A 16135-nucleotide genomic window follows, 5' to 3' on the forward strand; every position below is an offset into this window, starting at 1 on the left:
TGCAAATCACTCCTATTTCCAAGAGTTCTGCTGCTGTTGCCAAAATCCCTTTGCTTTTCCATTTCACTTGGAGGGACCTGTGCATGGGTTTCCTTCAAGCACTAATTGCATGTCTGAATGAATCAATCTCCCTTCCTGTTCTGCCCTGTAGTAGCTGGATCTTGCTTGTTCCTTGCACGGGCTGTCAGACCTGCTGGGGTCTGGAATGCTGGTGTGCCAGAATGTAGTGGATTTCAGCATCATCCCCCCAAGGAAAGCCTTTGGTCCAACCCTGCATCCCTATTTCAGACTGTAAAGGAACATTGTGGACTTGTTCCCCTTCTACCCGGAACCTTTCAGCAGTGCAGAAGTTCAGCTATTACAGCCCTGCATGGGAGAGGCATTAATTTATCTAGGAACTGTTTCTAAGGCTTTGTGGGCAATCCTTCCTTGGTTTCAATCATGAAAATTTGTATTCTGGGAATGTTGGAATTCATTTGACTTTTCCAATGTGTGTTTGCTGATGTTTGCAGCTGGAAATGGAGAAGAGATTGTTGGAACCTTTAAACAGAGCAGTGCTTGATATGGTGAGGTGGCGCTTTCTGTCTAAAATAGCAGCTGAATTCTGTCACTTTTTTTTTTTTTTTTTTTTTTTTTTTTTTTTTTTTTTGGTATAGCTGAGAGCATAGCCAACTGAAGGCACTACAAATAGCATTTATTTACATGGCAAAGCATTGTATCAACCTTCCTTCCCAGTGTCTAGGAATCATGGAATCATAGACTCACCAGAGGAAAGGACCTGCAAGGATCATGGAGTCCAACCCCTGGTCCTGCACAGACATCCCAACAATCCTATCCTATGCATCCCTGAGAGCATTGTTCAAATGTTCCTTGGGCTCTGTCAGCCTGGGGCTGTGCCCATTCCCTGAGGGCGTCTGGTCAGTGTGCCAGCACCATCTGGGAAAACCTTTTCCTAAAATTCCACCTGACCCTGCCCTGACACAGCTCCAGCCACTCCCTCAGGTGCTGTCCCTGTCACAGAGAGCAGAGATTGGAGCTGTCCTTTGGGAGAAAGCTGCCAGTCATGCTGAGACCTCCTCCTCTCTCCAAGCTGAACAAGCCAATTGACCTCAGCTGTTCCTCATACAGCTTCCCCTCCTGGCCCCTCCTCATCTTCATTCCCCTCTTTGGATACTCTCTGCAAGTTTTATATCCATATGATACATTCAGAGAGGTTGCTGCTCTTTTCTCTCTGCATTTTATCACCCAACTGTACTGTATGCTGTGCATGACATCATCCTGGGGGCTCCAGCGCTAACAATAGCAGTGGTATTTGTTTTCATGTGGAAATATTTCCTGCTGAAAAATAAAGGAGCTGGGCTTTCACTGATTCACTTGGCAGTTAGCTGCATCATAAATTCTTGAGATAAGGTTCCTTTCTGGAAATTATTTTTCCCATATCATTTGTCTGCCTTGGATGTGAAAATTGTGCTTTTTGTTCACTCCCTTCCTATATAAAACCTGTGGAATGCTTTAAACCCTTCCGGGAAATCCCAAGGGCCTTGCCTTGGAAGAATATACAATAGACTCTCCACCTAGGCTTAAAGAGAAGACTTCTGCCATGGAGCCTTGCAACACCAGGATCCACCCCAGTTCCTTTCCCCGTGTCCCAAATTCTTGCATTTTTTCCTTTCCCTGTTTCCTCGTTGGTTGTGGTATCCCTGGTGGCCGGCCCCATCTTCCCTGTAGGCCAATGCCCTTTGCTCTGCCCTTTGTGCTGCCCCTGTGCCCTCAGACCATTGGCCACTGACCCCTGCTTAACCTTGTGCAGAGCACATGGCCAGGTCTTTGTCCCTGATCCCTTCAGCCAGGTGGATGCAATAAACCTTTGCTGGAATACATCATAAATAGACCCTTCCTGTCTTTCCTCTGCTGGGCTATGTGTGTGTGTGGACTTGAAATGGCTGTTCTTGTGGCCTTACTCAGAGCAGCTTCTGAAGGTGACACTTTGAAGAAGGCTGCAGCATGTCTAGCACCCTGCCAGGTGGCAACAAAAACCTGCTGTGTGATTGCCTGAAGCTGTAGAGATCTATTGTTGTGTGAATGTAACTGTGCAACCATGTTCTGTAAGGTCTGAATTCTGGAGTCAGTCCGTGTGCAGTGCTGCAGCCAGGGGCACCAGCCCGTGCTGCACATGCTGCTCCCTTCCCAGAAGCCGCGCGGGCTCTGCTCCAGGCTCCTGCGGCCCAGCCGGGGCCGATGGAGCCGCGGCCCGGCGGGGCTGCGGGGCGGCACCGCGGCTCCCCGGGCAGCAGCCGGCCCTCTGCCCCTCCAGGGCCAGCGCCAGGATTTGGTGCCAGCACCTTCACGGTGGGCAGGGGAGCCCTGCAGGCGCTGTTTGTAGAGAGCGCTGCCGGCTCCAGGACGGTTTAGATGAATGGAGACGAGAGATCTCTGAAGGCTGCTCTTGGGGTATAAGGTTTATTAGGGATGGAGAAAGGTCCTGCTTTGAGCTGCCAGACGCAGCACGTGGCGAGGCTTGAGAGGGTGAGGGAAGTTCCATGAGGAGGGGAAGTTCCAAAACAGCGTCTGGCCCCTCAGAGCCCCCTTATCAGGGGGCTTCAAGGTGGGCTGGAACAAGGCTTGGGCCAATGGGGTTACATGCACTTGATGTTTCAGGGGAGGGTTACAGGTGCGGGGTGAACCATACATTTTGGGGGGTGAGATGGAACAGTCCACTTGACCCCAGGACCCATCCGTAGGCAGGGGCATTGTCCGGCTAGCAGAGAGGACTGTTCTCATCCTGGCTGTATTATTTATTAATAATTATATTTATCCATCCTTCCCTACAGCTGTTGTCTGGCTGCTGCCAATAAGGGGCAGGGGGCAGAGGCAGGGCTGGCTGCCAGCCCGGGCCCTCGCGGCTGCCCAGGCCAGGTGCTGTGACTGAGGCCCCCTGACAGAGAGCTCTGGGCCCGCAGAGCTGCGGCCACCATGGGGAGGGTGGCCACGTCTCCTGGAGCAGGGCTGTGGAGGCACTGCTGCCCTGGTGGCTCTGGACCCCACAGAAACAGCAATGGAACATGCACAAGAACAGCAGGTCTGCTTTCAGCACTTCCCTTGGCTGCTCCTTTAGGGTGCTTGCACCACACTCAGAGACACAGAACACCTTCTTTTCCTCTGAGAGTTATTCCTGGCCTCTTCATTTTTCCAATGCACCAGGTATTAGCTGCTGGCTTCAACTAGACACATAAACTGCTGCATTAAACTTTCAACTCAGCTGTTTTTTTAATCCAGAATGCTTTAAAAATGTGCAGAAAAGTCCAATGAGACGTGACTGTGTCTCTGTCTTGTGAATCTCACTAGCTATTGGAGCTTTTGTGTTGCTGCTAATCCCTTCTATGAAAAAAATTAATTCTAGGGAAGAGCAACATCATCTGACAGACACCAAGCATTGCCAGCAGTTCCTCCAGGTGTTCCTGCCAACAGCCCCTGCAGGAAGGAGCACAGTCCCCAGTGCACGTGGGTGTGGCCCCCTCTGGCACAGAAGCCCCCAGGGGCACAGGTCTCTGGGGCAGGAGACGGGCACCAGCCCTGCCAGGGCTCGGGGGCTGGCAGGTCTGCTTGGGCAGGGACTCTGCCACAGCTGCTGGTGTCAGCGTTCCCAGGCCCCAGGGCTCAGAGCAGCATTCGTGCCCTGGCCCACAGTTCCTTGTGCCACAGTTCCTTGTGTGTGCCACACCCATGGGTTTAGGATGACCATGGACCGTGGCAGCTTCCATGGAAGGTCCCGTGCCCTTCCCAGTGCGGCTTCGTCGGCAGCCCTGGGGGCTCCTTCTGCTGCCCTGAGCCCGCAGAGCAGGGCAGCGTTTGCTGATGGTCTGAGCCCTTCCTAAAGATCCTGTTGGGCTGTCTCAGACACTTGGGGCCAGGGATTCCTGCCAACCTGGGCCACTTTGAGTGGGCAGGGGGTGGCCCCAGGGCAGGTGCAGTGTATGCAAGGCCCTTTGTGACACATGCAGCATGGAATGGAGCTGGGTGTCCAAGGGCCCTTCGTGACACGGTGCAGCATGGAATGGAGCCGGGTGTCCAAGGGCCCTTCGTGACACGGTGCAGCATGGAATGGAGCTGGGTGTCCAAGGGCCCTTCGTGACACGGTGCAGCATGGAACGGAGCCCGGTGTCCAAGGGCCCTTTGTGACACGTGCTGACATAGGAGCTGGAAGTGGCAAGAGCACGCCACTCTGCTCAGAGCAGGCGACCAGAGAGGACGGGACAGAGCGGTGCCGTGAGGAGCCCCCACACAGCGCGCTCATTCCTGTCCAACCCGGAGTGTTTCTGAGGCATAGTTCTTGCAGCTCACCTTGAGGCCAGACCACAGGACTCGGTGAGCTGTGGCCTTCCAAGGCTTCAATTCTGCAGGTGCCCTTGAGGGCAGACCGTGAGACTTGGTGCCCCAGATTTTTCCAAGGCATCTCTCCTGAGGGTAGCCAGAAATCCGGTCAGAGACATGGGGCAGGGAGCCCTGAGAGTGCCCAAGCTGACCTGGGTAGAGGAGGAAGAAGGCGGCCCTGCAGCTGCCCCAGCACAAGAGACTGAAGAGGTGGTGCCATTCCATCCACCACAGGAGGGTAAGTGGCAGAGCCAGGCCGCAGGGCTGGTGCCTTCAGCCAGCTTGGCTCCATCACACCCCACCCCATCCCATCCCATCCCATCCCTTGGGGACGTGCCCATGGACAGGACAGAAGAGGGGCCTGGGCAGACACCCCACAGTGGCCGTGATCCATCCATCTGTGGCATCCTGGGGCTGTCCCTGCCTCGGCAGCGCAGGGCGGGCCTGTGTTCTCCAGCCCCTCCTGCAGCCCCTCAGCCCTGGCTGCGCTCGCTCTTTGCCAGATTCAGCCCTGGACCAGACACGAGAACAGAAACCCAACCATGGCCGCTTCCACAGAACAGCAAAGGTACCTGAAGCCATCCCCACCTGGGCTGGGCCTGCTGTCACTGCTCAGCCGAGCACCGAGCACCGTGTGTGGAGCACTCCATGTAACATCCATGGCTTTTTGCCCTTCTCCTTCAGCTCGTTTGCAAATTCATCAAGACAATTCGGCAGGAAGAGAACATTGCCAGGGGCGCTGGGCTCAGAGCATACTCGCCCATCTTCCAAACCAAGACCAGCGCTGCCCTGCTGGATTTGCTTGTACAGGAAGGTTTTTACAATCCAAAGCAAGTAAGCAGCCTGTGGCCAGGGTTTGGTCCTCCCAGGAATTGCTTGGCCTCCTAAGGAGGCCACTGGTGAGCCTTTGAGGCCATCACAGTGCGGTGGGAAGGGAAGCACTTCTCTGGGGACACTGGGAACACTGCTCCCTCTGGCAGCTTTCCAAGTCTCCCCGTGCCTTCTCCAGGTCCCTGCCATGGTGAGATACATCCACCAGTGGCTCATGGCCAATGATTCTGCTGAGCACAGGCTGGACAACGCCCTGCTGTATCTCACAGAAGCGCAGCCAAAAGACACAGTAATGACACTCCTGCGTGTGGCCCCATCCTGTGACAGGTAAGGGGCCCACCTGCCTAGAGGTCTCACAGCTCACCACAACCCATCGCCCTGTACAGCCTGTGCCAGGTGTCTGACCGACAGAAGAGTTTCAGGGCCCTCTGGCTGCTCTCTTTCCCAGCCCTGGCGTGTCACCCCTGAGCCTGCTGTCATGCTCCCTTGTTGCCCCACAGGGCCCTGTCCCCACAGGGCTGGGCTGCCTGGCTGCTGCTGGAGAGGGGCAGTGGGCAAAGGCAGAGCCGGCAGTCAACCCGGGCCCCTAGAGATGCCCAGGCCACGGTGCTGTGTCTGAGATGCCCTGAGACAGAGCTCTAACCCTGCAGAGCTGCCATGGCCATGTGGAAGACCATCATGTGCACGCCCAGGACTGCAGAGCTGGCACAGCGGATACTCCTGGATGTGCTGGGGAGCTGGCCAGAGCACAGCACATGCACCTCCGATGGGGACAAAACGGGTGTCTTTGCCCTGGCTGTGAGTTTCTGCCAGTGGCCTTTGCTGGCCCCAAGGCTGCCTGTCCTACAGCTCTCCATCCTCCTTCCCCCACTGCATCTCCCTTCCTCAGGCACTGGCTTGAAAGCTGGCCTAGGGACAGCTGCAGGGCCACCAGGCCTGCTGCTCCCCCTGTGTCTCTCTGGGCCTCTCCCTGCCACGCTCGGTCCCAGTCACACAGACACCTCAGCACTGAGCGCTGTCTTGGGGGGCTTTGTCCTTTGCAGGGAACTGTGGTGATATGGAAGATCCTCCAGGAGCCCAGTGTCCCACGTAAAGTGATGGTGCATTTCCCGCAGTTATTTGTGCATCTGCTCTTCCAAGTGTTCTCCAGCACCAAAGAGATGCCAGAGGCGGTTGATACCTTCTGGAAGGGATGCCAGGAAGAACACAGCCTTGCTACCAGCCCCAACAGGTGCTCCATCCCAGTCCTTCTGTTCCTGCCACATGGACAGGGCAGGAGCCAGTGCTCCCAGTGTGACCCGGGCTTTGCTCTGCACTCAGGTTTGCAGTGAGAACCCTGAAGTCCCTGCTGTGCCGAAAGCAGTATGAGCATGTGGTGGTGTCAATGGAACGCAAGCGTGGCTGGGACACGCTGCTCTGTGCTGACACCCACCATTATGCTGTGGGTCTGCTGGCCAGGTGGGACCCCTTTCCCATTGCTCTTGGCATTTGTGCTCTGTGTCTGGGGTGTCCTTCACAGTCCCTTGGTCAGGGGCCAGAGGGCCTTGTCACTGAGGGACAGCCAAGGAGACTGGAGAAGGTTGGGAGAGCAGGGTGCCCACAAAGAGTCACCTTCCTAATGGCCCATTTCTCCTTTCTGTGTGCTGGGGAATGACCAGACCACTGTGAGTTAGTTCTGGGGAGAGGTCTGTTCCCCTGGCTCATAGTCTTAATTAAGCGACTTTTACTCCTGACAGGGAGATGTCCTGCATCTCCATATCCTCATGTTCCCGCATCTTTCACTATCTGCTCCGGCTGCTCAGCTCACAGAAGCCACGCTGGGATCTGCCTGCCCTGGCCTTCATTGTGGAGGTGAGCCTGTTGGCCAGCGCTGCCTGGCTCTGCTGCCTCCCAGCTCTCTGCCCTCTCGCAGCCGCAGCTGCCTGGGACGGTGCCCACGCCCTGTGCTGCTGCCTGGGCCCCGCCCTGTGCGGTTCTGGGCTCCTGCCGGCCGGGTCCCCTGTCACTGCCCTGTGCCTTTCAGGTCCTTGAGCACCTGGAGTTGAGTGAACACAATGCTGACAGAGTCCAGCAAATCTTCTCAAGGCACCTGTGGAGCGAGTGCAGGGAGAAGCGTTGCCTGGCACTCAAGGCCCTTCTCAAGCTCACTGACGATCCCTCAAGGGTGAGAAGGGGGCAGCAGCTGAAGCCATGCAGGCAGCGTGGGGCTGGGGAACGCTGTTGCTTGGGCTGCGTAGGGCTTCGTCCGCTGGGACAGCCACTCCCAGCTCTCCTGCCTCCCGCTTCAGCTGCCCGAGTGCTTCGGGACAGGCCTTTGGCTTCTGGGCCCTGCGGCAGCAGAGTTGCCTTTCACAAACTTGTGTTCTACACAGACCAAAAAAATGTGGAACCTGACTGAACGTCTTGTGGAGCTCCTGCAGGATGCAGATGGAGAGATTGTTAAGATAACAGTCATGGTACTCAACTTTATAATCATGGACAAGGACATGTGGATCCCCAGCCCCACTGTCCTGCAGCTGGCTGAGTCCCTCCTGCCTCTCTTTGACCATGTAAGGCTCCGTACCCCCAGCCACAGCCACTGGCTGATGCCAGGACACTTGGTGCCCTGTGGATTTTCAGGCCTGTGCCCAGCTGAGCCCTTTGCAGCCCATGCTGAGGTCTTATTTTCATCTCTTCACACAGGACAATAGCCAGGTACAGCTGCTCTCCATATTGCTCTTGAGAACATTGCTGAATCTTCCACTGGAAAAGGGAAGAAAGGCCCTGAAGGCACAAGTGTGCCACAGTGTGCTCCCACTCTTCTTCCACTGCCATGATGAGAACTGGCAGGTGGCAAAGGTGAGGACGCAAGGGCTGCTGCTGTCCCCCTGGGAGGGGGCTCAGCTGCCTCCTGCCCTGGTGCCTGGAGGGCTGTAGCCTCCTCCAGGCCCTGGCACAGAGACGCTGATCCTGGGGGCCCTTGGCTGCAGGGCATTTCCATGTTTCTGCTCTTCTCCAGGCTTCTTGGAAAACGCTGCTTTGTGTGGCCAAATTCCTGAAGAGGAGAGATCTGGAAAAATCTGTAAAGAAGGAGAAGCTATGGAGGTTCATTGACATCCTGGTAAGGAGGGCGGGGAGGCCGCAGCCCCAGCCTGGAGCAGCCCCTGAGCGCGGTGCTCGGTGTGCGGGCTGGCAGCTGTGCCCCTGCCCGCTGCTGCAGCCCGAGGCCGCGCGGGCTCTGCTCCAGGCTCCTGCGGGCCCAGCCGGGTGCCGATGGATTCGCGGCCCGGCGGGGCTGCGGGGCGGCACCGCGGCTCCCCGGGCAGCAGCCGGCCCTCTGCCCCCTCCAGAGCCCGGCGCCAGCGGCTGCTGGCCGGGCCTCAGGGCTGTGCGGGCAGGGGAGGCCGGGGCTGGCGCGGGGAGCGCCCGGCCCAGGGGCTGAGCCCGCGCCAACCCTTCTCTGCTGCCGCTCTCTCCAGCTAGCAGAGGACAGCAGCAGCGCGGCCGAGCTCCTGCGCCGGGCCCTGCCCTACCTGGAGAGCCCACAGGAACCCCTGCGAGAGGCGGCCGTCAGGTTCATGGGTGAGCCGCGAGCCCGGTCTCCCTCCCCGCCCCGCCGCAGCTCGGCCCCAGCCCCGCCTGCTGCCCCGGCAGCGCCACCCGGGCCCGGCGCCTCTGGCAGCCGTGCCCTGGGTTCGGCAGCGAGCGGCCAGGGCCCGGGCTGAGCCCTGCCGGGCCAGGAGGCCTTGTGGGCACAGGGCTGGAAGCGCCGCTGGCAGGAGCTGTGCCGCTGGGCTGACAGGCTCTGTGTTCCCAGGGATGGCCGGGCGGAGCTTGAGGGGACAGCAAGAAGAGCTCCAGCTGATCTGCAATGGTGAGAGAGGGCAGCGGGCTGACAGCGGGGGCTGTGGGGCGAGCTGCAAGCCCTGCCCCGACTGCGGAGAGCTCTGCTCTCCTAGGTAGAGCACACAGAGGGTTCAGGGACACGTGTGGGATTCGTGGCCAGCAGCTTCGGGCTGATCCCCTTGGTCCCTGATCCCTCCCGGCCATGGCAAGAGCTGGCTGGGATGGCCCTGGCACGGGAGACTCCCCTCGGCTCCCCGCAGAGTCGGGATCTGACCGTGGCTCTGTTCCTTTCTCTTGCAGCCCTTGAATGTCTGACAGAGGATGTCAGTACTGCCGTGTTAGAGCTGGCACTTCAAACACTGCATGTCCTCCAGGCAATACAGTGTGGGCGATACTCCATCTTCCAGAAGATGCAAGATCAGCTGCGCCGGAAATGGATGACATGGCCTTGTCTGTCAGGGCTCGGATGTCTGCACTGTTGGAGCTCGGAGGAGAGCTGATTCAGGAAGCTCTCTTTCTTGGGGCCACCTGAGCCAGTGGGATTTTCCTCTTCTCTAAGATATTTATTTTCTTCCCTTCCATTTTTTATCCTGAGTAAATAAAGAATGTGTTAGAATACGCAGATGCCCAAGAGCTATTCTTTGCTGCACAGGGTCTGCAGGGCAAGTGGGAGGAAAGGGTGAAAAGGGTGCTTGTGCTCAGTAGCACAGCAAGCAGAGGGGGCCTGAGGCCCTTAAGGGGGAAAAGTTTGCTTGTGCTCAGCAAGGTGCCCAGGCATGCAGGGTTGCAGGGAAAATGGCCACAAGCCCCTTGGCCTTTGGTGGCTCTGCTGAAGCCTTTGTGCTGCCCACAGAGCGGGTGGGCAAGGCCAGAGCTGCAGGAATCCCTGCGAGAGCGGTGCCTGGAGATGGCCACAAGCCCTGTCCCAGGCAGGAAGCACCATCCGTGTCCTCCTGCCCGTGTGTTGCTGGCTGGATGGTTGAGGGCTCTGAGGTGCCTCTTGGTGGGGCTCCTCTGGAGCTCCTGTGGGGCTGCAGCACCGCTGCCGGGCAGGTTGGCCGGGCTGGGGGAGACCCGGAGGGACTGGGGCAGTGGGAAGCCCTGAGCAATTGGGTGTCAGAGGCCACAAGCAGCCCTCAGGCAGCCAATTTGTTCCTGCCAGAGCTGACTTATAAAACAGATCCTGGGCACTCTCTAACACCATCAGTGTTGGAAAACGAAATGCAAGGAATTCTCAGATCTTCGGGCCTGTAAGTGAAGGCTTAGAATCCTTAGATTTACAGGTTTTGATGTGAGACCTTGGAAAAGGCTTCCAAACTTAGGTGCTTGAATTGAGAATGTGAATCTATCTTTTAAAGCAGACATGTTCAGCTAAGTGGAGCATAGTTTAGAGTTTTAGATTTTAAAGTACTGTCCTGGTTTGTAAGATAAGCTTGTATTCTATTTGCCATCTGTTGGAGGTTGGGCAGGTTTGTTATTTCTTCCAAGAACAATGGTTTGCTCCGAAGAGGTAATGGTTTGTTAATGGGCCATTGACTGACTCACTTGCAGGGCTGGTAAACGTAACATCATCCCATTGTGAGATGCTCCACCCAGAGGGGGAAGCCAAGCACTCTTTTATTGTATAAAGTGGTACCTTTTTGGAGACAAAGCAGCTCTCTCTCTCTTTACGGGATTCCCAGAGAAGCAGCTCTCTCTCTTTGCGGGATTTCCCAGAGAAGCAGCTCCTTCGGCAAGATTCCCAGAGAAGCGGCTGGAGCGCGGTGAGGCGGCGGCGGCGGAGCTCGGAGGCGGCCCCGGCGCAGAGGAAGACCGGCTGCACTGCCACCAGATCTTCAGAGAAAACTATACCCTTCTAAAGATCACCACTTCAGCTGCAATTCATCAGCCACTGCAAGAGGAGCAGCTATCATTTCAACCGGACTACTACCAATACCTCGAATCCTCAGGTTGTGGACTTTATCACTAGTTTTGTTTGTACCAATTGCATTTGCCTTTTAAAATTGTTAGGGCTAATCTGTGGTTCTTCCTGCGTGACCATGGGAAAGACATGGGGAGGTGGGATGGGAAACCCACTTCTGTCCTGGCAGCACGGGTCCGTCAACTCAAGGAGGGAAACTCTAACCGGGGGATTTCCACCAAAGTGAAGGTAGCCTCAACCTCCCGTGACCAAGCTTGTGGGTACGATCTGTCAGACCCCCTTGAAGGGACCTCTAGTATGTATGCCCAGGAAAGGAATGATAACCAGTGTTAGAGGGGCCCTGTCTCTAGCCAGGGAGAGGCACGGGAAAACCGGATCTTCTGGACAGTGTGGATCCGATGGCCTGGCACATCAGAGCCACAAAAATATGATGCTTTAGTTGATACTGGTGCACAGTGTACTCTGATACCATCGGGACATGTGGAGGCAGAGCCTGTTTCCATTGCTGGTGTGACAGGGGGATCACAACAATTGACTCTAGTGGAAGCTGAGGTGAGCCTGACTGGGAAGGAGTGGAAGAAACATCCTATAGTGACTGGCCCAGATGCTCCGTGTATCCTAGGCATAGACTTCCTCCGGAACGGATATTACAAAGACCCAAAGGTTCTCAGGTGGGCTTTTGGAATAGCCGCTGTAGAGGCAGAAGACATTAAGCAATTGAACACCTTGCCTGGACTGTCAGAAAACCCCTCTGCAGTAGGACTCCTAAGGGTGGAAGAACAACGCGTGCCAATTGCAACCTCGACAGTGCACCGCCGGCAGTATCGGACGGATCGAGACGCCGTGATCCCCATCCACAAAATGATTCGGGAGCTGGAGAGCCAAGGGGTGGTCAGCAAAACCCACTCACCCTTCAACAGCCCCATCTGGCCTGTGCGCAAATCTGACAAAGAATGGAGATTGACTGTGGACTATCGTGGCTTAAATGAAGTGACTCCACCGCTGAGTGCCGCTGTACCGGATATGCTGGAACTCTAGTACGAGCTGGAGTCCAAGGCAGCAAAGTGGTATGCCACCATTGATATTGCTAATGTGTTTTTCTCCATTCCTCTGGCAGCAGAATGCAGGCCTCAGTTCGCTTTCACCTGGAGGGGTGTGCAGTACACCTGGAACCGACTGCCCCAGGGGTGGAAACACAGCTCCACCATCTGCCATGGACTGATCCAGACTGCACTAGAAAAGGGTGAGGCTCCAGAACACCTGCAATACATTGATGACATCATTGTGTGGGGGAGCACAGCGGCAAAAGTGTTTGAGAAAGGTGAGAGGATCATCCAGATACTACTAGAAGCTGGCTTTGCCATCAAGAAGAGCAAAGTCAAGGGACCTTCCCGAGAGATCCAGTTCCTGGGAGTGAAATGGCAAGACGGACAGCGCCAGATTCCCACTGAGGTCATCAACAAGATCACAGCTATGTCCCCACCAACCAGCAAAAAGGAAACACAAGCTCTCCTAGGTGCCATAGGTTTCTGGAGAATGCACATTCCCGAGTATAGCCAGATTGTGAGCCCTCTTTATCTGGTTACCCAAAAGAAGAATGATTTCCACTGGGGCCCTGAGCAGCAACAAGCCTTCACCCAGATCAAGCAGGAGACTGCTCATGCTGTAGCCCTTGGCCCGGTCAGGACGGGACCAGAGGTCAAGAATGTGCTCTACTCTGCAGCCAGGAACCATGGGTTGTCCTGGAGCCTTTGGGAGAAAGTGCCTGGGGAGACTCGAGGCTGACCACTGGGATTCTGGAGCCGAAGTTACAGAGGGTCTGAAGCCAACTACACTCCCACAGAGAAGGAAATCTTGGCTGCCTTTGAAGGAGTTCAAGCCGCCTCAGAGGTAACTGGCACTGAAGCACAACTCCTCCTGGCACCCCGACTACCGGTGCTGGGGTGGATGTTTAAAGGAAAGGTTCCTACTACCCACCATGCCACTGACACCACATGGAGCAAATGGATTGCCCTCATCACTCAGCGTGCCTGTATTGGAAACCTGAATCACCCTGGGATTTTGGAGATAATTACGAACTGGCCAGAAGGTGAAAACTTTGGTCTCACTGATGATGAGGAGCAGGTACAAGTGACAAGGGCTGAAGAGGCTCCACCATACAACCAACTACCAGCAGAGGAGACCTGCTACACTCTTTTCACTGACGGTTCCTGTCACATTGTAGGGATGAACCGGAAGTGGAAAGCAGCTGTATGGAGCCCCACACGCCAAGTTGCACAAGCTACCGAAGGAGAAGGTGGATCAAGCCAACTCGCTGAACTCAAGGCCGTTCAGCTGGCTCTGGACATTGCTGAAAGGGAGAAGTGGCCAAAGCTCTACCTTTATACTGATTCATGGATGGTAGCCAATGCTCTGTGGGGCTGGCTGGGAAGGTGGAGGAAGGCCAACTGGCAACGTAGAGGAAAGCCAATCTGGGCTGCTGATATATGGAAAGACATTGCCTCTCGTGTGGAAAAGCTAACGGTGAAAGTCCGTCATGTAGATGCCCATGTCTCCAAAAGTCGGGCTAATGAGGAGCACCGAAACAATGAGCAGGTAGATCAGGCAGCAAAAATAGAGGTGTCAAAGATAGACTGGCACCATAAGGGGGAGTTGTTCCTGGCTCGATGGGCTCATGATGCCTCAGGTCATCAGGGCAGAGATGCCACCTACAAGTGGGCACGAGACCGAGGGGTGGATCTAACCATGGACAGTGTTTCCCAGGTTATCCATGACTGTGAGACGTGTGCTGCCATCAAACAGGCCAAGAGAGTGAAGCCCCTATGGTATGGTGGGCGGTGGTCCAAGTACAAGTATGGGGAGGCCTGGCAGATTGACTACATCACACTGCCCCAGACACGCCAAGGCAAGCGCTACGTGCTGACCATGGTAGAAGCCAACACTGGATGGCTGGAGACTTTCCCTGTACCTCATGCCACTGCCCAGAACACCATCATAGGCTTGGAAAAGCAAGTCCTGTGGAGACACGGCACACCTGAGAGAATTGAGTCTGACAACGGCACCCATTTCAAGAACAGCCTTATCAACACCTGGGCCAGAGAACATGGTATCGAATGGATATATCATATTCCCTATCATGCTCCAGCTGCCGGCAAGTTGAACGGTGCAACGGACTCCTTAGGACTACCCTAAAGGCACTTGGTGGGGGAACATTTAGAAACTGGGAAATTAACCTGGCAAAAGCAACCTGGATGGTCAACACCCGAGGGTCTGTCAATCGAGCTGGCCCTGCCCAGTCAGAACCCTTACACACAGTAGATGGAGATAAGGTCCCTGTAGTACATATGAAAGGTATTTTAGGGAAAACTGTTTGGATTAATCCCACCTCAGGCAAAGACCAACCCATTCGTGGGATTGTCTTTGCTCAAGGACCTAGTTACACTTGGTGGGTAATGCAGAAAGATGGGGAGACCCGCTGTGTACCACAGGGAAACTTAGTCTTAAGTGAGAACTGGGTGTAAGATTTCATGTTGTGCAGATGGAAATAGAATAAGGGGTGGATAATGTCCTGGGTTGTAAGATAAGCTTGTATTCTATTTGCCATCTGTTGGAGGTTGGGCAGGTTTGTTATGTCTTCCAAGAACAATGGTTTGCTCCGAAGAGGTAATGGTTTGTTAATGGGCCATTGACTGACTCACTTGCAGGGCTGGTAGCGTAACACCATCCCATTGTGAGATGCTCCACCCAGAGGGGGAAGCCAAGCACTCTTTTATTGTATAAAGTGGTACCTTTTTGGAGACAAAGCAGCTCTCTCTCTCTTTACGGGATTCCCAGAGAAGCAGCTCCTTCGGCAAGATTCCCAGAGAAGCGGCTGGAGCGTGGTGAGGCGGCGGCGGCGGAGCTTGGAGGCGGCCCCGGTGCAGAGGAAGACCGGCTGCACTGCCACCAGATCTTCAGAGAAAACTATACCCTTCTAAAGATCACCACTTCAGCTGCAATTCATCAGCCACTGCAAGAGGAGCAGCTATCATTTCAACCGGACTGCTACCAACACCCCGACTCCTCAGGTTCTGGACTTTATCACTAGTTTTGTTTGTACCGATTGCATTTGCCTTTTAAAATTGTTATCTAGTTTTCTCCTAGTAAAGAATTGTTACTCCCATTCCCATATCTTTGCCTGAGAGCCTTTTAATTTAAAAATCCTAGTAATTCGGAGGGAGGGGGTTTACCTTCTCCATTGCACAGGAGGCTTTTGCCCTCCTTCACAGACTCCTGTCTTGTCAAACCAAGACAGTGACAAGCAAAACCAAGCAAGGTAGTGCACCTGAATCAGTACTATACGAGAGAAAGGAGAGTGATTTAGAAAGATGCATCACCGATTGCCTAAATTGTTGATCATCTTGCAGATCTGCAGTTGCTGGGGAGTCGCGTTCTGCACCAGGGACCCAGAGAACCATTCCCAGCAATTGGGAAAATCCTAGCACCTGGACTCCATGTTAATCCAACATGAAGTAGGGGCTTTGGATCATGTCAGAGGGTTACAGAGAGCTGACAAAGATTTTCCCTGGGACCACTGACCCAATTCATGACCAACTGCCTAATTCAAGAGAACTGCGCACATGTGAAGGACTAAACCTCATTTTAATACAAAGTGGGGATAGGAGGTACTGGGGTTATGCATATGTACTATTTTGGGAAATAAATAGAAGGCAAAAATCCTTGTGCAGCGCAGTCACTCATTTCGCAGACAATCCCCACGGTGCTGCCTGATGGCATAATGAACATACGACTTTCTAACTTTGACTAGTTAAACAGTCTTCGTCCATGATTTTTGGTTTTAATGATTCAATTGGCATGCCAGCCAGTAGGAGACTCTGCTCTGCTGTGAGGCCAGCTTGAGATGTAGACCCCCTCGGGTCGACCCCAGGGTATCCCTGAAAGAGTGTGGTCCACCACTTGGACTGTTCATCCAGCAGCAGACAAGGACCCCTCACTGCTAAAACACTGAACAAAATGGTATTTTTAAAAATTAAAACAGTTTTAAATAGTGATCTGTATGGCATAGAAATGGTCAAGAAAGGCCGTTTGATAAGTTGTGGGAGATGTTCCATGCTCAACTTGTGTCTCTGTAGTGTGCTCGCAAGCTGAAGATGCAGTTGAAATCTGGTTTATCTGTTTGCCAGCAGA

General features: G+C 54.8%; 1 long non-coding RNA gene across 1 annotated transcript; it reads left to right on the plus strand.

Annotated features, from left to right (window-relative positions):
* The first annotated feature begins 9002 nt into the window (after positions 1-9002).
* On the plus strand, positions 9003-9649 carry LOC144246658 (uncharacterized). Its single transcript, XR_013340325.1, has 2 exons — positions 9003-9055; positions 9328-9649. It is a non-coding gene; the product is annotated as an uncharacterized LOC144246658 (long non-coding RNA).
* Positions 9650-16135: the final 6486 nt, after the last annotated feature.

Source organism: Lonchura striata, chromosome 8 (genome assembly GCF_046129695.1).
Source record: "Lonchura striata isolate bLonStr1 chromosome 8, bLonStr1.mat, whole genome shotgun sequence".
Lineage (NCBI taxonomy): Eukaryota > Metazoa > Chordata > Aves > Passeriformes > Estrildidae > Lonchura > Lonchura striata.